Source organism: Crotalus tigris, unplaced genomic scaffold (genome assembly GCF_016545835.1).
Source record: "Crotalus tigris isolate CLP2741 ecotype Arizona unplaced genomic scaffold, ASM1654583v1 scf7180000017632.1879674, whole genome shotgun sequence".
NCBI lineage: Eukaryota > Metazoa > Chordata > Lepidosauria > Squamata > Viperidae > Crotalus > Crotalus tigris.
In genome coordinates, this window is record NW_024096526.1 from 563,967 (window position 1) to 584,606 (window position 20,640).

Sequence of the window (20,640 nt, forward strand, 5' to 3'; positions counted from 1 at the left end):
AGCATATGGCAAAGAATGGCAAAAGGAATTAATTACTAAAGATAACTTTCTCCATTTTCATTGAGTTGAAACAACTCAGTCAGTTCTTGAAGGTCAGATGTCTAACCCAGAATAATGTAGAAGAAGAGGTAAAACATGATGCCTTTGGAGGATAGTGGGGTTAGATACAGAGAAGAAATACCTTGCCGATAATTTTATAGCAAAGTTTGCTAAAAATTAGTTTGCACAGAAAGTTTGTGCTTTCAGTGATTCTGGTTTATTGCTAGAGCTTTTATGCTACTTCAGTCAAGCAAATCTAAATGTCTTACAAAAGATGTATTATGTACTGAGCAGATTCAACATCAATGAGAGCAATAAGTATATAGACTAACCACTGAAATCTTGATAGTAGCGAGATAGAAATATGATTAATGTCAAATCAATCAGTTACGAATAACACTCATTACACATCCTTAGATACACAAGTCATTAATTCTTCAATACCTGAAAACCTATTTAAACTTTCTGAATATCAACAAATATGCTGTTCTTATTTCTTAGATAACAAATGTTACAGGAGGGTTGCTCCAGCAGAAATGTTTGCTTCTGGGTTTTCTATCCTGTAGCTGTAGGTAATTAGCAACTTTCCAAAAACATTTTAGGCAGTAGATTTAACTTGCAGCAAGCAGTCTCACAGATACCCAAGTCCCAAACCGTGTGAAACTTTTATTACCAGGGCCTTAAGTTGTGCTTGAAAGTAAAATTGATGTTATATGACAATATCAGGCCGTCCCAGCAGCACATACCCAGCTAATTTTTCACTGAGGTTTCTGGGTATAGAATAGGATAGAGGTAGTAGACATAGTATATCAACCAAAGAGCACTTTGAAGGCATTCTTATACATTGAATTAAATAAGTACAATGTCTAATGTTTCTTGTTCCTAGAAGGGTCACTGCTTCTACCTACTGATCCAGCAGGAGCTGTGAGTCCAAGAAAACTCCAGATTATAAATCAGCTCCTTTCAGATAGTTTTTTACCTGGAGATTTTCCCTGGATGCTCTCTCATCCCGTGTACCCTTGCCAAAATATTCTTTCATTTTTTTCCTTTGTTTTATGATCTACACATCTTGCCTTTCTTCAAGAATTCAAGGGATCTGATATGGAGATCTTTTTTATATGAGCAGTTGCTATCCTGTGAAATACTTGGGCTGAGAGAGAGCAAGTGGCCCAAAATTACTCAGTGAGTTGCTAAGGCTGACAGTGGACTTAAACCTGCATTTCTCTAAGGCTCCTGCCCTAGTCCTGTACCTTAATGACATTTCACACGGGCTTATGCTTGGAATCACCTGAATGCATTCAGAATCCTGCAAAGACTCCTGCGAATCTCTTGGACTGCAAGGTGATCAAACTGGTCAGTCCTAGAGGAGATGAACCCTGACTGCTCTTTAGAAGGCCAGATCCTGAAGTTGAAACTCAAGTACTTTGGCCATCTAATGAGAAGGAAGGATTCACTGGAGAAGAGCCTAATGCTGGGAAAGATTGAGGGCAATAGAAGAATGGGACGACAGAGAATGAGGTGGATGGATGGAGTCACAGAAGCAGTAGGCGTGAGCTTAAATGGATTCCAGAAGATGGTAGAGGACAGGAAGGCCTGGAGGAACGTTGTCCATGGGGTTGCGATGGGTCAGACACGACTTCGCAACTAACAACAACAATTCATGGGGATAGCATGAAAAGAATTCTGTGCGACTTGAAAGGGAATTATAGGTCAAGGAGCAGCAAAGAAGAGAGAAAATCTGGTGTAAAACAGTAGCAAATCCTTATGGCATTGAGAAGGTGATTGTTGAAGAGATTTTGCAAATCAGTCTGTAAAATCAATCACTTTTGTATCAACCATATCTTTATTTCCTCAGAAATCTGGAAGAACCAAAATGTTTCTGGCTTTGTCTCTTTCGAGCCACAGCCAAATTTGTTCCGCAGATGTTCCAGAACATGATGGTTTGTTTGTTTTGGATCTGAAACCAAAATGTCTTCATACCTAGTGATTTCTTTTTTTTTTTTTTTTAATAATTTTTTATTTTTCCAAACTCTCCCCCATACATATACTGTGATATTTATCAGATGTTAACATACATTCTTTTTACATTCATATATAAGATACTTTTGATAAAATGAAATAAATACATACACATGACTTTTAGTGTCGCCCATTTCCCCTTTCACTGTATCCACATTCCTTCTTCTCTACCTTCTTTCTCTCTTTCTTCTCTTCCCTACTTCCCTCTTCTTCCTCTGCTCTTTCCTTCACCTCCCCACTTCTCTTCTCCAACCTTCCTACTTCCTTCTCCCCTCCTTTACTCTTTTCTCTCTCCTCTCCTTTCTTCCCTCTCATCCCTCTTCAGATACAATTCAGGGGTAATATCCGAGCAACTCCTCTCTCCAAATTTCCCTATGTGTATTATATACAATAAGATTAATTTTCTCTTACATTAATACTTCTATTTATCTAACCTTCTCGGTATATACTTCTATAAATATTTATACAACCTCCAGTTATTCAATACTGTGTCACCTGGGTCTCCTCCTTATCTGCTCCTTCTTCCATCTAAATTGATGTTAGCTATCTTTTAACCGTATTCTCTTTCCAGCCAATCATAAAAAGTTCCCCAGATTTCATAGTAGTCTGACTCTGTCTTATCTTTAATTGTCATTGTTAGTCTATTCATTTCTGCACATTCCAGTATTTTCCCAATCACCTCTCCCTCTGGGAGGGCTTTCAGTGCTTTCCAATTTTGTGCAAACACAATCCTGGCTGCTGTGATTATTTGAATAATTAAATATGTTTTCTCTTTATTGTATTTCTCTGGTAGAATACCCAACAGGAATATTTCTGGTTTTAGTTCTATACGTTGTTGTATCATCTTTTCTATCCATGTTCTAATTATATTCCAATAAGTTTTAGCTTCTACACACGTCCACCATATATGGTAGAAGGAACCTGGTATCTGATGACATTTCCAACATTTCATAGACCTGTCCTTAAACATCTTAGCTAATCTTTCTGGAGACATGTGCCATCTATAAAACATTTTGTACATATTTTCTTTATACGCAATCGCCATTGTCAATTTATAGTTTCTTTCCCATAGTTGCTGCCATCTATCTAATTCAATTGTGTATCCAAAATTCCTTGTCCATTTTATCATTGTCTCTTTCACTTGTTCCTCCTCTAACTCCATATGTAGTAGATAACTGTACATTTTTTTAATCCATTTTTCTTCCGTTCCTGTGAGTATTTCATCTAACTGTGTTGTCCCCAAATTAACACCATCTATTTTAACATATTTTTCATATCTAGATTGTATTTGCGTTCTCATGAACCAATCCATCTTTTTTCCTTGTTCCTCTAATTGTTGTTTGGTTTTCAACTCCCCCATATCTGTTAGTAAGTCTTTATATCTTATAATGTTTCCCATGTTAAACATATTGGGGTGTATTAGCGCCTCCATAGTTGAGAGCCAATTTGGAATCTTCAAATAATGCTTTCTCTTTACTTTCTCCCAGACCACAAATAAAGAATTCCTTATATGGTGTCTCTGGAAATAGCTATGTATTCTGTTTTTTTCCATACCATATAAAAGCATGCCATCCCAACTGTAAATCATGTCCCTCTAATGTCAATAATCTTGTATTCCTCAGTAAGATCCATTCTCTCATCCATGATAATGCTGCAGCCTGATAGTACAATTCCCAATTAGGTAGACCAAACCCACCTCTCAATCTTGTATCTTGTAACATTTTTAGATTAATCCTTGCCTTTTTTCCCTGCCAAATATATTTCAAGATTATTTTATTAAGCCCCTCAAAATCTTATTGTATATAATACACATAGGGAAATTTGGAGAGAGGAGTTGCTCGTACATTACCCCTGAATTGTATCTGAAGAGGGATGAGAGGGAAGAAAGGAGAGGAGAGAGAAAAGAGTAAAGGAGGGGAGAAGGAAGTAGGAAGGTTGGAGGAGAAGAGAAGTGGGGAGGTGAAGGAAAGAGCAGAGGAAGAAGAGGGAAGTAGGGAAGAGAAGAAAGGGAGAAAAAAGGTAGAGAAGAAGGAACGTGGATACAATGAAAGGGGAAATGGGCGACACTAAAAGTCATGTGTATGTATTTATGTATGTTAACATCTGATAAATATCACGGTATATGTATGGGGGAGACTTTGGAAAAATAAAAAATTATTGGTCACCATGATGCAAAAAAGATGTTGAGACTCTAGAAAGAGTACAGAGAAGAGCAACAAAGATGATTAGGGAACTGGAGGCTAAAACATATAAGGAACAGTTGCTGGAATTGGGTATGTCTAGTTTAATGAAGAGAAGGATGAGGGGTGACATGATAGCAGTATTCCAAAATCTCAGGGGTTGTCACAAAGAAGAGGGAGACAAGCTATTCTCCAAAGCATCTGAAGGCAGGACAAGAAGCAACGGATGGAAACTAACCAAAGAGAGAAGCAACCTAGAACTAAGAAGAAATTTCCTGACAGTTAGAACAATTAATCAGTGGAACAACCTGCCTCCAAAAGTTGTGAATGCTCCATCACTGGAAGTTTTTAAGAAGAGATTGGACAGCCATTTGTCTGAAATGGTATAGGGTTTCCTGCCTGAGCAGGAGGTTGGACCAGATGACCTCCAAGGTCCCTTTCAGCAATATTCTGTTGTTTTCTGTTCTGTTCTGCTATTGGTATTAGCCTGGCAATAACATTTTGTGAAGAGGTTCTGTTCCACAGAGGAATATTGCATCTTGTTCTATGAGTTCTTATCATCTGGCACCTGTCTAAACATTTACTCATATGCATACTGTTTTAGGGCAACAATAGAGAAATTACTTTCTACGGTCTATTTTAGTATTTGATTCTGAAATTCTTTCTTTAGTTAGGCTGCTTTCCTGTACAGCCTTATTTTTATTTTATTTGTATTTCAGATTTAGACACTGCCCGTTTCACTCACAGAGCAACTTACTGCTCCCAACCCCATTGTGGATCACTCCTAGCTTCATCCCTCTCCTTTTGCCTTTATCAGCATGGAAGAAATTCATGACCACATGTCATTTATACATTTTAGGAAAGAAGAATGTTTATTTAGAAAGCAGTTGCTATTGAGAGACAAGAATACAAACATCCTCAATTAAGTGAAGCCTGTAAAAGCCTGAGTGGAAGTACACGTATTTGTTCTGCAATCATCTGTTTTTTCCCATTTGTTTATTTTAATATCTATCATGTTTCCCCGAAAATAAGACCAGATCTTATATTAGTTTTTGCTTCAAAAGATGCATTAGGGCTTGTTTTCCAGTTAGGTCTTAATTTGTGGAAAAACGGTACTAAATGCATCTGTCTGGCTAATGATCTTAACTGGGCTTATTTTTGGGGTGGGGCTTATATTACGAGCATCCTGAAAAATCATGCTGGGGCTTATTTTCTGGTTGGGTCTTATTTTCAGGGAAACACAGTAACAAGAAAATACCCCCCCCCAAAAAAAAACACCCCTAAAAAAAGAAAACATAAAAAAGAAAAAAAATATTAACAAACTAAACACAAAAATTGGGGCAACCAACAAAATGTGATTGTAAATTATCTGCCACTATCACATATTCATCAAATATTAAAACATACATAAAAGTTTATAAACAGAACCAATTTGGTCTAGTGGTTAAGGCACAGGCTAGAAACTAAGAAACCAGGAATTTTAGTCCTACCCTAGTCATAAAAGCTGGCTGGGTGACTTTGTGCCAGTTACCAGGAAACTTGAGTTCTACTCCTGCCTTAGATGTGAAACTGGCTGGGAGTCCTTGGGCCACCTGCTGTCTCTCAGCTCATGACATCTGACACAGGCAAGAAGCTGGTTGATCAATTCCAGTCACAACCTATGGATTAACACTCAGTTGATCTGAAAAAAGCGGACACTGCCCTTATGGGAAAATGCTAGGAAGAAATTTATCTAAATAAATGAGAATAATATACGGCAATTATTATCAAATGTCATTAAATCTGTGCCAAAGGGAAACATGTTGTGTCAGGTTTTTTGTTAAATGTTCATTTCAATTGTCTGTTTCACAACATGGGAATTACATTTCTTTTAAGTCCACTCTTTGACATCAGGAATAATACCACTTTTCCAATTTTTCAAAATAATTCTCTTAGCAACACTCCAGATCTGATATAATCCCTAGCTCCTCAAAGATTCCAAAGTTGAGGACATAATTTAATATATTATTAATGCTACTGTTGACTAGAATTTCTGGCTTTCACCAAACGTGAAAATTTTCTTTCATTATCTTTGTTCCTTTCCTTATCAACTTTCCATCTACAGGTAGTCCTCGACTTACGACCACAATTGAGCCCAGCATCATCCCTGGGGATGCTGCAACAGTCATAAGTGTGAATAATGGTCATAAGTTACATTTTTCACTGCCATTGTAACTTCCAATGGTCACTAAATGAACTAAATGAATGTTGTAAGTTGAGAACTACCTGTAGTTCTTACTGGTTCTTAATCACTTCTTTATGTTTCCAAGTCCCTGCCAGAACTTATTGCAACTGTGTCAGGACTGTGTCAAGACACTTGTCATGCCAAGTATAGCCTGACAAGCTTCTGGACAGGCTCAAACTGTTAAATCCCACCTTTAATCATTGGCATGCACTCATCCCTAGTACTTCATGTGTAATCTAGTGTAGGTACAAAGTTAAAGTACCTTGAACTTCCAGAGTTAATATTTGATTTCTGTGAACCAAGAAAATTGGTTCAATGGAGTAAAATATAGTACAATTAACTAAGGATGAATGTATTGCATGATCATATCTGTTGTGACTGTCTTAGCCACCCAGTGAATTTTCATTACTTAAAGTGGACTTCAGATTTTGCCTTCCTTTCAGTGCAGTTTGTGGGTTTCTCTCTGTTTGTGTCTATGTTGATGATTTTACAGCAGGTGGCAACATCCGACTGACTGTATATCTGCCCAGAAGCTGAACAGCATCAAGTCTAACTAATACTTGCATAAGAGAACTCCAAGAAATACTAAGGCTGTAGACCAGATTAGGAAACAGAAAAAAAAAAATCTAGAAAAAGAGTTAAGACAAAGCATCTTCATTACAGTAGTTAAAATCTATTTTGTTGTCCATGACTAGGAATTCTTTAAGACAATATTGTATTAGAACAATATTGATTTGATTTGTTTGCAATACAGAATAAATTTATAAATGTACATATCATCATCACCAATAAATAAATATAATATAGATAAATATAGGATTTTGCTTTTATCAACATTCAGCATACAATTTTCTCTCCAAAATGAGATAATACAGAGTTATTAACAAACTCTTTACCAATTCAAACAATAATCCAATCAAGGAAAGGTCAACAAATTTCACAAAATTACAACATGCCAAAATTAAAAACAAGAGTGAAAAAATAGAAAGCTGCTATTAGAGCTTGGAATATATTCTCATATTTATCAAATACTGGACCATATTTTAAATAGGACCTCTTCCACATGCAATTCATCACTTGACCCCCATATAGATCCACAGATGGAAATTTGGAAACCCTATACAGATTTCTAAAACCTGGTACCTATTCAATGTGTTGGGGCTATAAATCTCAGAATCTATACAACATGGACATGGTAGAGAATACATGTAGCTTAAGGTTGGATTCTTGAGTTCTTGGTGTTCTCTGACCTTGCTTTTCTTCTTGTAGATGTTTCATATTACTAAGCTAGGTAACATAATCAGTTCCCTAAAACCAAGTGCCCAGCATGGAGATTGCTGTCTTTTAGCAGTACATCAGAACTATCCCTGGAAGGTTGGATCCTCCTTGCAGCTTCTTCTCATATGCAGTGGCAGATATAGCTAGGAAAGCTTTTGCATAAATTCATCTTGTTCATCAAATGAGCCCATCCCTGGACCGAGAAGCACTGATCATGGTCACTTATGTTCCCGTCACTTCCCATTTGGACTACTGCAATGTGTTCTACATGGGATTGCCCTAGCTGACTACGCAGAAACTACACGTGTGCAGAGATTTGGGTACCTTGGAGCATTGCTGCTGCAAGAGCTGTACTTGGTTCCAGTTTCTTTCTGGGTAAAATTAAAAAGGGTGGTTATCGCCTTTTAAATTGTGTAAGGCATAGGGACAAGTTATTTGTAGGACTGCCATGATGGCATCTACTCATCCCACTTTGTTGGATAAGGTATGCTCACTCCAGGTCCCCTCTATGGAGAAGTTGTCATCTAGTGATATCTAGGAAGTGATACCATAGCTGTGCCTGCCCAGTGGAATGTCCTCCCCTTTTAGATATGGAGAGCCCTGCCTTGCCTTCCGGAAGGTCATGAAGACCTGACTTTTCCCTTAGATATTGGACTGAGGTGGGAAGTGCTTTTTCAAGATAATACTTGAATGGCAAAGGTGGTGTGTTGAGTTTTTACTTTGTGTTTTTATTTTTATGGCTATTTGTTATAAGCATTTTATTATTTGCTTTATGTGATGAAGGGAGCTATATAGATAAACAAATAAATTTGTTTCTAGGAAATTCACAAACTCCAATGAACTTTTGGCACAAACATGTGCACTTGTTGAGATAATACTCTATTTTGAGATAATATAAGTGGTCCTTGACTTACAACAGTTTAGTTAGTGACTGTTTGAAGTTGCAACATCATTGAAAAAAGTGACTTACGACCGTTTTTCACACTTACAACCATTGCAGCATCCCCATGGTCATGTGATCAAAATATGGATGTTTGGTAACTGGTTCATATTTATGACCGTTGCAGTGTCCCGGGATCATGTGATCACCTTTTGGGAACTTCCGATAAGTAAAGCCAATGGGGAAGACAGATTTACTAAACAACCGTGTTACTACCTTAACCACTGCAGTGATTCCCTTAATAACTGTGGCAAGAAAGGTCATAAAATGGGGCAAAATTCACTTAACAACTATTTCACTTAGCAACAGAAAATTTGGGTTCAGACTTCCGGTTCGTCACACAGCCACCATGGACAGTTGGAAGACTTGCTCTCTCTCCCCTGTTTCGCATCACTGAGGGGCCCTGAAAAGGGTTGAAAGTCGCCCTGAAGAGGCGACCAGCAAGGAGGGGCTTTCGCTGGATCCCAGGAGAGCAGCAACTCTTCCGTCAGACCAGGCGATTCCTCCAAACCTGCGAACAAAAGGACTGGCCATAGAAATATGGCTCGTCCCTAGGCTGCAAACAGCTGAAGTCACACTACCATCTGGCAACTTCAAGGCAGCGTGGACAGGACTGGGTGTTTGCCTCTCTTACATCCTAACTACTTAATTACCTGCATAAGCTGCTAAAGTACTTTCCCCCCTGTGGTGAGAGAAGGAGGATTCTAGCCCTCCCTCCAGAAACAGCAACTATCAACCACTTGGGAGTTTAAAACATTGGAAAAATACTGAGATCTTAATTGGAATCCTATTTCCTAAAATTGGTGGATTATAAGATTTGCAACTTTCTGCTCTCTCTATATATATTTCTTCCTTGATTTTTATTCTAATTACTATTGAAGATATGGGGATTTTCCCCCCTTAAAATAGAGCAAAAAAAAACCAAAAACCTAAAAAGATCCAATTAACTCTAAGACTTAACCTGCTATTCTCTAAGAAACTTGTTGACAGCTTTGAAAATAGACAAGATAAAAAATAACCTTGAAACACCATCTGCAAAATTCATTTCAGCTCCCCATATGGTGGACTTTCTGACTGTCAGTTTCTTTCTCTTGAGTTTAATATATTACAATGGAAGGAGAACAGGAAAGAATTTCTTCTACAGAGGAAGTACAGGAACAAATTCTTTGTATGTTAAAAGCGATGATCCAAACTCTACGTATGCAAGCTCTGGATATACAAACTCAAACTATGACTTCAATCAAAGAATTATCTATACAGAATTCTATAGAGAAAGTGAAACAACCAAAGGTTATGACAGAAGACTTAGATACTCAACAAATACAGACAATAGAAAACACAAAAAAGAAATTGATAATAGAGAACAAGGAAAGGGCATTTCTTATAAACCAGAAGGAATTTGAAGATAAACAAGAAAAACAGATGAAAGAGAAGATAAATACTTTGGGACAACTGCATCGAACTGGAAAAATAAAGAGACTACTGGCTAAATCAAGTCCTCTTAAGAAAACATCAACTGGACGTTCTTATCAGCATCAAAAAATAGCCACAACAATACAAGGAGATTTTTTTGATGATTTAAAGGCAAAAATACGAAAAATGACCTGGCAGAGGAAAAAAGCTAGAATAAGATTGAAAAAGATTGGGGTTCTGATCTAAAATAAAATATATCTAAATAGATAGAATATGTATTCTGAACACAAGACGTAACGATTTGAGATAAAAAATTTTGGTCATATAAAATCTAGAAATATGTTGAAATAACAATATTATATTGTCATTAGATGGGTAAGATAGATGGTAGAAGTTATATATAAGGTGTGTATTTTAAATATTAGAATGTATAAGCAATTGGGATAAAGGAATTGTGTTTAATTAAAATTTGGAAAAATTAAATATTAAATGTAATCTGAATGTCTACAAATAATTAAGATTTGAATTTAAGATATTGTTATGAGTTGAGACAAAGGTTAAGTAAAACTTAGAAGTATAAGTACTAATAATTAAATTTGTATATATGGGTTTGTGGTATAAATGTTGGTGGGTTTTTTCTCTTTCTGGAAAGGAAGAAAGGAGGGAAATGAAAGGAAGAAAAGAAAAAAAAAATTATTAGCTCCAAATGTGAGATAGGAGACTTAGAAATTGGGATCATTTAAAACCTGGAAATGATAAAGATTAAATGTTAAACTTAAATATCAATGACAAATTAAAGTTAAAAAAATTTACTAGGTTATTATCTAAAAGGTGGAATGTCAAATTAATTAAGATATGTATAGACTGAAGATTATTGATGAATATTAGAAAGGTATTTTTTGTTTGATTAATAGAATAAGAACTGTATTGGTTTGAACATGACGGTAGATATCATGGGAGAAAGAGAGGGAATTAGTTTGTTGTAATAATTTGAGATTTGTACTGATGATATTCAAATGTAACGGAATTACTGTGCTCAGCCGCCACGCTACTTTTCAAATATGTAAATGTAATATTGTAAAATTAATAAAAAACTTGAAACTGAAAAAAAAAAGAAAGTTTGGGTTCAATTGTGCTTGTAAATCGAGAACCACCCTATGGCAGAGGGGGTGTGCTGAGTTTTAAGTTTGAGTTTTAATTACAGATAGTCCTCGATTTATGGCCACAATTGAGCCTAGAATTTATATTGCCAAGAGAGAAATTTGTTAAGTGAGTTTTACCCCATTTTATGACTTTTCTTGCCACATGTGTTAATCACTGCAGTTGTTAAGTTAGTAACATGATTGTTAAGTGAATCTGGCTTCCCCATTGACTTTGCTTGTCAGAAGGTTGCAAAAGAAGATCACGTGACCCCAGGACACTGCAACCGTCATAAATATGAACCAGTTGGCAAGCATCCAAATGTAAATCACATCAGCATGGGGATGCTGCAATGGTCATAAGTGTGAAAAATGGTCATAAGTCACTTTTTTGAGTGACATAACTTCAAACGGTCACCAAATGAACTGTTGTAAGTCAAGAACCACCTGTATTTGTCTATTTGTTCTAAGCATTTTGTTGTTTGCTTTATATAATATAGGCAGCTATATACATTTTTCAAACAAATAAATAAATAAATTTGTTTCCAAGAAATTTGCTCCTGGGCTCTACAAACTCCAATGAACCTTTGGCACAAATATGTGCACAAATATGTCTAACTTGTTCTGTACAGGGAACTTTATCCCCAGCTGATGTAATTCTGCTGCAAATGTCAAACAAGTTAATACACTAGGGGGAAAAACACAGGAGTTTTTACTTTAGCCTTGGGGCTGAGGTTTCATAGTTGGAGACAAAGCAGAAGAATATGCAGGCTGTAATCCAAGAATTTTAAAAGGCTTAGTTTAACCTTGGCGGGCCCACAATCAGCAGGAATCCAGTCACTGTGATCCAGAAAGCATGATTTATGACTCATTGTGTTTGGCAAACTCAATCCATTATTATTTAACAGCAATAGCACTTAGACTTATATACCACTTCATAGTGCTTTACAACCCTCTCTAAGCAGTTTACAGAATCAGCAATCTAGGTCCTTGGAAGGATGGAAGGCTGAGTCAATCTTGTGAGAATCGAACTGCCAAAATGCTGGCAGTCAGCAGGTAGCAGAATTAACATGCAGTACTGCTTTCTAACCACTGCGTCACCAGGACTCTACAGCAGTGGTTCTCAACCTTTCTAATGCCGTGACCCCATAATACAGTTCCCCATGTTGTGGTGACCCCCAAGTGGGTGTGGCCACCAATAAGAGGGAGTAGGACAGCTAGGGAAAAGGGAAAAAATGGCGGACAGCGTGGTTTGGCGACCCCCATGAAATGGTCGTTCGACCCCAAATGGGGTCCCGACCCACAGGTTGAGAACCACTGCTCTACAGGTTTATCTAAGGAAGACATGATCTGGAAGCGGGAACCAACTGACTCTTTCATAAATATTACAGCTATAGTAATATTGTAATTAAAAACGGTTGTCTATCTATCTATCTATCTATCTATCTATCTATCTATCTATCTATCTATCTATCATCAACAGACAGACAGACCTCTGAAGGTGAACTGTTGCAGTTTACCTTTAGTTGGGATCATGACCTCTAGATCAGGGGTTCGCAATCCACAGTCCGTGGACCGGCACCAGGCTGTGACATGCCAGAAACCAGGCCATGCAAACAAGCAAAGCCCTTCCGCGGGATGCAGGCAGTACATGAAGCCACTCCTCCTCTGGTCCGCAGAAAAAACTCTCTCCATGGAACCAGTCCCTGGTGCTCAAAAGGTTGGGGACCTCTGCTCTAGATGACCACTTTGTCAGCTATAAATTGGCCTCCACATTGAGTTTATGTTTAATGTTCTAGAAAAGTATGCTTAGCTGGATCAAAGGAAAGGGACTTTTTTGACTAGTGGCACTTATTTCCAGAATTTCCTTAAGGAATCCATTTTGTTTTCTCCTTAATGACTTCAGTAAAGACATTATAATACAGTATATCATAGATATTTCTGATATGAATGGCTACCTTTCCAAACATAGTTTTAAGATATTTTTTAGCTTTGCAATAGTGGTGAATATCTGTAGCTCGGGTATAAGATGAGGGTTCATTCTCAGAGCTGGTGAGTTAGTTTCTGAACATTTTGTTACCAGGCTAGGTAACATCTTCAGTGGAATTTAGGGAAGTTCCCTGAACTCCGTTGAAGATGCTACCTAGCCTGGTAATGAAATGTTCAGAAACCAACTCATAAGCTCGGAGAATGAATCTTCACCCTCATTCTACACCTGAGCTACAGATATTCACCACTATTGCACCCTCATAGTTTTTAGCATTTTTTAAAACCACTCTAGCATATTTCTTGTATATGCTACTTGAAGTATACATGTATGTATGTATGCATGTATGTATAAATACAGTATAGAGAGCTGGTTTGTGTAGTAGTTAAGGCACCAGTCTACAAACTAGGAAACTGTGAGCTCTAGTTCACAGCCATCTGGATGATCTTGAGCCAGTCATTGTTTCTCAGCCCTAGGAAGAAGGCAAGGGCAAACAACTTACAAAAACTTTGCCAAGAGAATTGCAGGGATTAATTCAGGTGGCTGACAGGAATCTACACTGCCTCGTATAAAACCACATACCCATATACATATGCACACACATACATCTATGATATACTGTATTATTGGAATTTTTGATTTTAAGGAAAAATAAAGCTGACTGTTGTACATAGTAGTTAACTTTCTATGGAAGAAGAAGTTAATGGGAAATGATGTGCAGGATGCTCCTCGGAATTCCTAGAAAAGGAGATATTAAAAACATAATTTCAAACAATTTCCTAGTATGAAAAATGAAGGAACATTCTGGGGAATTTAGGAAAGATCTGAAAAGAGAAATGTAGGCATTAAAGAGAGGGCCAAATTACCCAAGAATAATCAGGCAATTAGCCCACAGATTTAGGGAAGTTGTTTAGAAAATCAAGAATAAGTTGAAGTTGTTAACCTAATTGTTAATTGGTTCTGGGAGGTGCAAGGTGTACTAAAAACAAATGCCAAACAAACCATGTAACTGACCATGTGACTTTCTGTTTCAACTGGGAACGGCTTCTTATCTGTCCTTTTTCCTATGTCAGTGACCTTCCCAGCATGGCCAACCTCCTGTCCACCCTCTGCAGCCATTGCCCTTTTTCTTTTGCAGCAACCTTCCTGGCATAGTTGACTTCCTGCCCATTATCCGTGGCCATCTCCCATTTCCTATCACAGTGTGTCAAGTACCGAATAAACAATGAGTACTGGGACAACATTTTCACGTCAAAATACATTGACAATGTATTTCACGTCAAAATACATTGACAATGACAAGTTTTAAAGCAGTTGAGTATCAAGGTACCACCATATGTTTAACTATCCCTGAGATGTTTTCAATGTGGAACCCACTTAGCCCTGAGTCCAGCTGCCTATTTAGCACTCTTGATGTAAATTCTAGAACACCTACATTTTATCCGCTGCTTGCTCAATCATACCTATTGAGTGCTTGCAACTGGAACATGTTTGTTCATGCACATATTTTAAATAGCAGCATATAGTTGCAGATGTTCTGCCGAGATAATATTAACAAAGACACTCTACAGGTCAAAGTATTATCAACTGAAGCTTCTTGTTAATGTAGGCCAAGGAGGTACTATGGAAATTGTATTCATTCTGATTACAGTCTTGTTTTAGAGCAATTACACTGTAATTTCATTTCAAAGAATCACATTATGTATGTCATGGATGAGATAAGAAGTGGTCTTTTTTATTTTAAAGATAAGGATTTTACAAAAAGTATAGCACAGAGTGGGATGGGCATTAACTTAATTTTCCTAATTTAGGGATATTTGCATAGGCCTTCTGGCTTCATCCTCCCAAACCAGATTTATATGCTACATATCTGTATTCCTGTTGTACTTAACACAGCAAAGAATCTTTTTGAGCTTGTTGCGTCCTTGGCGGGAAAACAGACACGAGAAGCAGCTGGAGTTCTCAGTTTCTTTTATTCAGCGTTCAGCTTACAGGAAGATGGCTTCAGCAGCCCAAACGCCTCGCAGCCTCTTATATAGGCAACTCCCGGGTAAATGGGTTACTTTTCCCGCGCCAGCACCCGCGCATGCGCACGGCGCTGGCGACAGCCTGTCTGGTCCCGGGCAGCTTTGCACCTGCCCGGGACTGCCTGCAAACGCCTGAGCCGTTTGCAAGGCTCGGGACATAACACCCCTTTCCCCCGGGCTAAAACTACTACCAACATACAACATTTATTTTTATATGACATTTTGCTCCCCAGTGCTCCCACTGTTTACTGGCCTTTGCCTTGCCAGCAATGTTATGTAGTCTTCTAGGTACTTAGGAGATTTCTTTGCTCTCTGTGACCTTCTTAGCTGTGGGTTACTGGCATAAGTCCCCTGACTGGAGGGAGGCGTGAGCCTGTTCTCTCTATTGTGCCCTGGTGTCTTCCAAGGACTGTGCCCCGATGCCTGGCCTGCTTGCTTTAATCCTAATGGGAGTGACAGTGGGGTCTAGCTTTAAGGACACAGGTGGTCCTTTGAATGTGCCCAGCTGGGGGCTGAAAACATCTGCAAATTCTTTGCAGACTTCCTGTAGGTCGAGTGTTTGTAAGCTGTTGAGTCCTGTGACGTGTATCCCCAGGGCCTCAAACCAATCGAGTCCTATGAGACTCGTTCGTTCACCCCCTACTACTAATAAGTCTAGTGGACCTTCAAAGCTCTTGTATTGCACGTTAAGGGTGGCCTCCCCCTTAACACACACTCTTGAGTTCTGAAAATCTGTTAATACAATATCAGAAGGCCTTAACTTGGCCTTAGACCCACTACTGGAACAAATCTTCCTAAATGTATGCAATGAAATGATGGACAGGGCAGACCCTGTGTCTAGTTCCATAGATAATGGAACCCCTTGTAGCTTCACGTTGAGTGACAGCTTTTTCTTCATGGGCTTGTGTGTGCCTGTTCTACAGATGCTTCTTCGCGAAGCGCAAAACCCTACCCTATTCTGGCTGGGGAATCTGGTACCTTTCAGGCGTTCTTCTTGGGGTTGTGCCTTTCGTCGGCTCAGACACACAGCTGCAATATGCCCTTGTTTGCCGCATGCCCGGCAGGTAGCGGAGCGGAACTTGCAGTCGGTTCTCCTGTGGCGACCTCCACAGCCGATGCACTTGAGCAGAGCCGAAGAGCTTCCCTTCTGGTTCTCTTCCTTCGCGGGGTGTAGACGGTCGACTTCCTCGTCCGGATCCTCCTCGGAGTTTCGTCGGACGTCTTCCTGGTGCACGGACGCACCCTCTGCACTGTTTCTGATCGGCCGCATGTTTTTGATGGCGCCGCCTGCTGCTTCTTCTGCGGTGACTTCCCTTAAGGCGTCTTGGAAGGATAATTCTTCCTTGGCAAAAAGTCTCTGTTGTAGCTCTCGATGCCTTAGCCCGCACACGAATCGGTCCCTCAGTCGTTCCTCGAGGTCCTTGAACTCGCAGGGCTTGGCGGCCTTCCGTAGCGCGGCGATGTATTCCTTGGCTGTTTCACCGGACCGTTGATCCCTCTGCTCGAAGGTGTGGCGCCATGAGATAACGGACACCTTGGGGTGGAAGTGCTCTTTCAGCAGCTTCTTCAGGTCTGCGTAGCTTACAGACTCTACTGGAACAGGTGCTACAAGATTTTCTGCGATTTCGAAGGCGTCTTGGCCGCAAACGCAAAGCAGGGTGGCGGCCTTCAAGCTATCTTCCCTCACTTGGTTTGCCTTGAAGTAGTTCTCCATTCTGGATACGTAGGACTCCCACCGCTCTGGATGTGAGACGTCGAATTCCGAAAGCCTTCCGATTTTCGCCATCTTCGGATCTTCAGGAGACGGGTCTATCAGCCAGCCTACCCCCGAATGCGCACCGGATTGGCGGGTAGCTGCCGAGTCGACGCCGTTCCTCTTCCGCCGCTCAGGACTCCTCGGGTAAGCTTACACTTCTTCCTTTCCAGGTAGTGCAAGGTATCCCACCTTCGTCGCCAGTGTTGCGTCCTTGGCGGGAAAACAGACACGAGAAGCAGCTGGAGTTCTCAGTTTCTTTTATTCAGCGTTCAGCTTACAGGAAGATGGCTTCAGCCTCGCCCAAACGCCTCGCAGCCTCTTATATAGGCAACTCCCGGGTAAATGGGTTACTTTTCCCGCGCCAGCACCCGCGCATGCGCACGGCGCTGGCGACAGCCTGTCTGGTCCCGGGCAGCTTTGCACCTGCCCGGGACTGCCTGCAAACGCCCGAGCCGTTTGCAAGGCTCGGGACATAACAGAGCTGATCAGCACTTTTCCGGCTAAGGAAGGGAAAGGGAAAAATACTGAAATTTGGCTAAGATCAACTGTAAAAGAGATGGCACTATGAAAAAACAGGCAATGACATGTATGATAAAGAAAAAATTCACAGGAATAGAAACATGTTCTTCAAAAGCTCATTGTGCTACTAGGAAAAAGATAGTCCTTAAATAATGGTCATAATGGACCCTACCCATTATGGTTATAAGTTGTAAAAAGGGTCACATGACCAGCCTGATTTTACAGCTTTTTTTGTGGTGGCCATTAAGCAAACAAGTGGTTGTAAGTACAAATGCCACAGTCATTAAGCAAATGTCATGATCATGAAACAAACCCATTGTTTGCTATAGCTCTGCTTTGCTGAAAATAGGAAGTAACGGGATACTAGCTTTCTCCAAACCATCATAAAACCCAGTCACATGATTGTGGAATGCTGCAAATGGCTCTAAATGAGGCTGTGTTACCGAGCACCCAAATTGTGGTCACGTGACTGCAGGCTGGCCGCCATAGTCACAACTTCAGATCCGGGTCAGGAGTCCTCTTTTTCAGATAGGTTGTAAGTTGAGAACTACCTGTATGTATCATGGGAAAATTGAATCAAGATGCTTCTCTTCTAGATTTTGCCTCTTTCATGAATTCTAGGCAGCCTAATGGAAACATTACATGACACTCTTTGAAGTCTCAGATCTGTTCAGATGACCCAAATCAAACTCAGAGATTCCCTTGCTTGGTTCCTATCACTCACTTCATCGGTCTCTTAAGATGTGTAAGGAAAATGGGAATTGAATAATACCCATCAAGATATCCTATAATCATCTCCTTAGATGAAGGTTGAGATATAAGTTTAATATCTACTTGAACAATTAATGTATGATTGTTTATCATTACTGAGAATCAAAACAACTTTAATATTATCTTGAACTTGGGCCAGCAAAGATTAGATCTTTTCTTTGACCAGCTGAGTGGTGCTTACAATGATTCATGTTTAAAAATAGGTTTAGGAGAGTTAATTAAATCTCTCTGCCAGCTGGGAGCTTTGTAAAAATTGTAAAAAAAAACCAAACAAAAAAACCCAGGAATTTTGAATTAAGTCTGTATTAAGGTAAGCCATTTCTTTCACCAATCAAGCAGGCCTATTCATGTTTAGCATAATCATTTCTGTGGCTCGATAACAACAACAATAAAGTTGGAAGGGACCTTGGAGGTCATCTAATCCAACCCCCTGCTCAGGCAGGAAACCCTATACCATTTCAGACAAATGGCTGTCCAGTCTCTTCTTAAAAACTTCCAGTGTTGGAGCATTCACAGCTTCACTGATTAATTGTTCTAACTGTCAGGATATTTCTCCTTAGTTCTAGGTTTCTTCTTCTCCTGCCTTCAGGTGCCATCTTTTGCTTCTTCTCCTGCCTTCAGGTGTTTTGGAGAATAGCTTGACTCCCTCTTCTTTGTGGCAATCTCTGAGATATTGGAATGCTGCTATCATGTCCCCCCTCAGCCTTCCAGCAACTTTGTAAGTTTTAGCCTCCAGTCCCCTGATCATCTTTGTTGTTCTTCTCTGTACTCTTTCTAGAGTCTCAACATCTTTTTTATATCATGGTGACATAGTACTAAATTATTAATATGCCTTGTTGATTCAAGCCACTGTAAATCACCTGATGTGCGAGCCCAGCCTCTGTGGCTTATGCAACAAACCATGGCTAAATAAAAGCTTGATGTTATTGTGAATGCAAAGACTGCTTTTCTGAAAGGGTGAAGATGGCTTGATGAAGCTCCAAGCCATGTCTGTTTATTTCAACTCTTGCAGTAGCTATCCTCTGAGTTTTTGATTGCACAGATGTTGGTAGAAATTCTAGCCCACTGAATAACACCAAAGAGCAAGCTGAAATTAGATAGAGATTTATTGGCTACAACGGTTTGCAAAGCGTGGTGGACTCCAAATAAATATTTGAGCCACACCTAGTCACAGCGAAAACACGCATTATATACATTCTATCCCGACCCCTTGGCCTCTCCTCTGAGGTTACAATCTTATCAGAATCGCCTAAACAAAATACATTATCCCTGCCCTTACTATTTTGCTTCATCTATTCCCTTATATGTACTTTATCATGAAATCCTACAGCTCAATGTGGAAATCCTATAGCCTACGTGCAGAACTCTTACAAGGTACGTGTACATGTAGAAATTGTGTAGAAATCTTAGTCTATGTGTAGAAATTTTACAGAATACGTGTCACTTTACTTTTTATTCTAAAATTTTATTCCTAACACAGATCCTTAACAGGAGATGCTAAGAAACTCCCTGCAGAGAAACCATACAGTAAACTCCAAATCTCAGTGAACATCTGGTTCTCCTTTTATATATGAAATTGCTCTCTATATGTAGATTTCACTATTCAGAATTCTCAGCAATCGTCATGCTTGTTGGAGAGTGGTGGGAATTGAAGTCCACATACATCTGGAAGTTGTCAAGTTACTAATGAGATTTGGTATATTTGTGTGACAATAACTCTCTTATGCTACCAAATCTCTCTAGTAAATGGCTAGGGTAGAATCAGGGATTGTCTCTTGAAAAAACAGATGTTTACCCACTGAATTATTCCCCCCCCTAAAAAAAATTAGGAACAAGAGCCTAGAAATAAAATGAAATATTATTTTCTTACTGTTCTTATGTCCCTTTCCATTCATAATGGAATGAAAACATCTTTTGTTAGCTCTTATGTAATGTACCACACCTGTATGGCATTTCATAGCAAGGCATAACATGATCCAGCTTAATTACATGAGCTGCTCACCTTCAGAGAAAGGCTGTGCTTTGGGAGGCAGCAGGAACTGCTCTGAATGTAGTCTCTGCTGCGAAGATTAAATGCAGGTTCCTTCCTCATTCCTAGGTAGAATCATTCTGCATTACAGATTCCATTCATATGTTTTTTGTTCAGGATCTGTGGCTTGCCTTTCTGATTCCCTTGTGCAGTATTATTAATGAGAATGTGAATTTGGTGAAAATCCCTCCAACTCAACATCCAATTTCAAACAAGAGCAACCAGATGATTCTTTGGAGTCAAAGGCAATAGGACATACATTTCCAGTATTGTTTCTGAACTTAGAGATTTTTCATTGAGCCATTTTGGCCAATATGTT